We start from the raw sequence: 4,693 nt of genomic DNA, 5'->3' as shown, positions 1-4,693 counted from the left end.
ACATTTCATGCAGACAGTCTTGAATGAATGGTACACACAGAATATGAGCAGATTATGCGATTATTTTCAGATGATCAGAATGTATTCAAGTGAAGGTCAGTGAAAATATGACTGTTTTTAAAAAAAGTCGTCTTGTGTCTCACTTTACCTCAGCTTAGGGGTAAATTTAGACAGACCAAAGAAGGGGGGTAAAGTGAACCACCTATGTTTTCCACTCTGAAACTACCATAACAACACTACCATAACAACACATGTTGTAACAGTAAGAATACTGACATCTAGCTGGACAACCACACAGTCCAGAACTAATGTCGGACGAGCAACAGAATCATGGGGATTGGTCAATTAAGCACTTCCCCTCCCCTAAACACTTGAAAGTAACCCTGAACAAAATCAAATACAACATAATATAATTCAAAATGTTTTAATTAACATTCAAATGACAGATAGAACCAGTTAGATCAGAATACAGTCTGGGGGTCAGAACACAGGACCCTTAGAGCCAGCTTGTGTCTGGGGGTCAGAGCAAAGGACAATCAGAACCAGCTAGAACAGCCTGGGACTCAGAACACAGGACTAGACCCACTGTCATACTCTACAACTAGGCCTACTCTACATTCCAGCCCTGAAGGTTACAGGGAAAGATGAGGAGTTGCTCTCTCCGTGTGGTTCCTTCAGTGCCCATATTTATAAAGATTCTAAGAGTCCTCTCAGAAAATTCCTAATTTAGCTTAAAAACTTTTACGTAGGAGTCTTAGCTTAAGAGCTATCGGGACCGATCTGAGAGCAACTCTGAGCAAGGAAAATACAAAAACTTTTATCTTAGTGAAGAGGCGGGGCTGACCCCGTTGCTACGTATGACACAGTCTTTTGAAGACTGTGATTGGTTGAAAGGGGAAAAAAGGAGCACTTTTAAGTATAGGGTCTATTCTAAGCCTTCACTTTGAAATTACAAGCGCAAATTGTCCTATTTTACCGTTCTCTCTCTCTCTCTCTCTCTCTCTCACACACACACACACACACACACACACACACACACACACACACACACACACACACACACACACACACACACACACACACACACACACACACACACACACACACACACACACACACACACACACACACACACACACACACACACACACACACACACACACACACACACACACACACACACACACACTCTATATATATATATATATATATATATATATATATATATATATATATATATATATATATATATATATATATATATATATATATATATATATATATATATATATATATATATATATATATAAATCATTTTATTATTTACCATGCTGTTAATTTCCTATAAGGTATTTGATTGGCTTAGAATTATAAACATTGTTCCACTCTTTCCAATTACACGGATTGCTGGCATGTCTATTGAATTGGTGGTTTGAAAGTTGGATTTAATGCAACAAACATGAACCCTGCACGATCTAATCTATTGCGTCTTATTAAGTCTCTGTCATCCATTGTCTGCAACACATTTCTTCTCCCTCTCTGTCTTTCTGCCATTTTCTCCGCTGCTAAAGAAACTCTTAAGCCTCTTAAAAGTCCTCGTCTGTGCTCCTAACAAATTTTATCTTAAGACCTCTTTTAAGGGTTAAGATGCTTTCAGAATGACTTTTTTCTTTACTAGGATTTTTTACTTAATTTTAAGAGTAAACGCCCACATTTCTAAGAAGTTTCTTAGAATTTTGTCACTAGGAGCTACTCTTTGCATTAAGATTCTTTATGAATACGGGCCCTGGTGTTTTGCCTTGGCATGATGGCTTTTCTACAATGTTTATGACATTAAAAATAAAACCTATGTAATATATAAAAATATGTTTAAGACTAAACTTAACTTGTGCCCCACAGCATTTGTCTCACTTTACCCCACTGCCACATTTTTAGCAAAAACGATCTCTCTTAGCAATTCAGGCTAATCTTCAGCTAGCATTATCACATGGTTTTATATGTTGGTAGTTCATCAACATTGCCACAGCACCATGAGGTCCTCTCCTTCATGGCCAAGGGGAAATCAGAGGGGCTAATGGTCATATGACCACAGATGTGTTCTGTTGACCAGATAACAGGGGGTGTCTCACATTACCCCGTTCTCCTACTATGAGACACTTGTTGCACACTGCAGTGAACTAGATTGATATTAGGCATGGTAAAACATGGTACTCGCGGAAAATCAAGAAAATCAGATTTAAGCAATAAGACTAACTGTGTTGAACTGTATAACAATGATTAGTTTTCTGCCCATGAATGTATCCAAACAGTTGCTCACCTGTCTAAAACACACAGTATATTAAAGTGTCTTTGGTGTTTCCTTTTCTTGGGGTTTCTACAACATAAAACTGGAAATCGAGGGAAACGCGGCTTATTTCTCTGGATTTAAACATTCTTGGAAACATTTAGGCTATGTATTACTAATAAAGCAACATATTTTAAAGTTTTATTATATATAATAGGCCTATGTCATATTTGTTCTGAAGATATGTTAACTTATTTAATGCTTTTCAATATAAAGGACAAGATGCAAATGAGGGTCTGGTATGTCTTGCTGAATAGACTTATTTTCTCCTTCTCAGACCGGAAGTGAGATGAACTGAACAGGTAAGCTTTAAATATGCTCTTAGGGCGACCTCTGCAGTTAATGTTTTAAAATTGCACTTTGGATACAAATTAACTATGTTGCCTAACTAGTTGTGACCCTAGACCATAAGATGAAGATTTAAATAATTACAAGAAGTTAAATAAGCTATATACATTTTTGTTTTTTTTTTACTTAAAGGGTTAGTTCACCCAAAAATGAAAATAATGTAATTTATTACTCCCCCTCATGCCGTTCCATCTTTGGAACACAAATTAAGATATTTGTGATGAAATCTGATGGCCAGCAATTAAATTTCCTCTCTCAGGATGCATTAATGTACTAAAAACATATTTAAATCAGTCCATGTGAGTACAGTGGTTCAATATTAATATTACAAAGCGACAAGAATATTTTTGGTGTGCCAAAAAAACTAAATAACGACTGATGGCCGATTTCCAAACACTGCTTCATGAAGCTTCAGAGCGTTATGAATCACATAAGTGGATAAGGACATAAGTTCAAATGGGACAGTATAATTATACAGAGTTTATTTTGTTTTTTTTATTTTAGTTTTTTTTTTGCTGAACCCTCACTGTGAAACCACACGATCAAAAAATGTGTCACTCATGACACTATTTAGGTGAGCTGGGCAATCACCAAACAGGAAGTTGACCATGAAATGCGTTTAGCTAAATTGTCATAGTTAGGCCTACTATATTGCACACCCATGGAAATGTGAATATATGATATAGGCCTACTACTGCAATAAAATCAGTAAAAAAAATTGAATATCACATTTCTATTCCCAGAATTATGTTGTTTTTATTTTTGTTCCATCCACGCACAGTTTGGGTGGTTTGGACAGTGCTTAAAGGCTTTGCTAATCAAAAATAAGAAAGAAAGAAGAACCTTGTAATCACTTGTTAGCACATGACAACAGTCACTGCGTTGCTTTGGCGCGAAATGCAAATGGAGGGAAGGAAGTGATTTTTACACAAACTCGACAAAATGTAGGCCTATATGTTTTGCATCGTTTATGGTTGCTCAAATCGATCAAACTGAGAAACTACAAACTTTTATCTAAACTACTTTTATCGTGTACCAAAGGTTGTTGTTCATATGTGGGGAAAATGCAAGAAATTGACTGGAAAAACGCAGGAAAAAAAGAAACCCGCGTCTGCGGTCGGGAGGAGCCGATGCTTGTGTGTGCAGTGACCACTTTGTCAAAGGTAAGTTAACTTACATATATTATGTTTATATATTTAAAATAATACATAGTACAAGCAACAACACTAAATAGTTACACAAAATACAGGCGAATAACTTGCCATGCAGTTGCAATGAGCTGCAAACACTTCTCTTGTTGTGCGTTGATCCATGCCATGCGTTTTGGTAACGTAAAGTAAACACTGTTGCCATTAAATTTTCAGGGAATGTAGGTTGTTGCTAAAGGCACGTCGATTTGTTGTTAAATGGCGGTGTGACGTCATTGCGATATGACGTCATACATCCCATAATCGCAATGCAAATCTACTACATTATCGTACCTGCATTATCGTACTGCATTTGTTGGTCGTACCTGTTTCTCTCTTTTTCTTATTAAATATAATAAACGTTGTATTCTGTCTTTATTTCAAAAGGATATTGTCTCCAGTCCTGCTATTATTTCATTTTGGAATGTTGATGGTCTGTTGTGGAGCAAAATCTGGAAACTTCCTCATAAATATTTGATCACAAATAAAATCAAAGAAACCTTTATAAATATTACCCCTGTAATTATTACCTTGTAAACAGATTTAATTGTGATATTGATATATTTTGTACATTTTGTGGTTTACATGTTGAAACATTTGATCATTTATTTTGGAGTTGTCTGTTTGTTTTTGGTCCGATTTCTGTACTTTTATTAAGGCTCAAGTCATGCACAGCTTTCAACTATGCTTTAAAAATGTTTTTTTTTTTTTTCCCCCTATGACAAGTCTTATCATAAGGAATATTACGTAATTAATCTGCTGCTACTTATAGCTAAATTCAGTATCCATAAATGTAAATTTGGGGGAAACAAGC

This window comes from Gobio gobio (assembly GCF_949357685.1).
Source record: "Gobio gobio genome assembly, chromosome: 3".
NCBI classification, from domain to species: Eukaryota; Metazoa; Chordata; class Actinopteri; order Cypriniformes; family Gobionidae; genus Gobio; species Gobio gobio.
Note: the sequence above shows the minus strand (reverse complement) of the source record.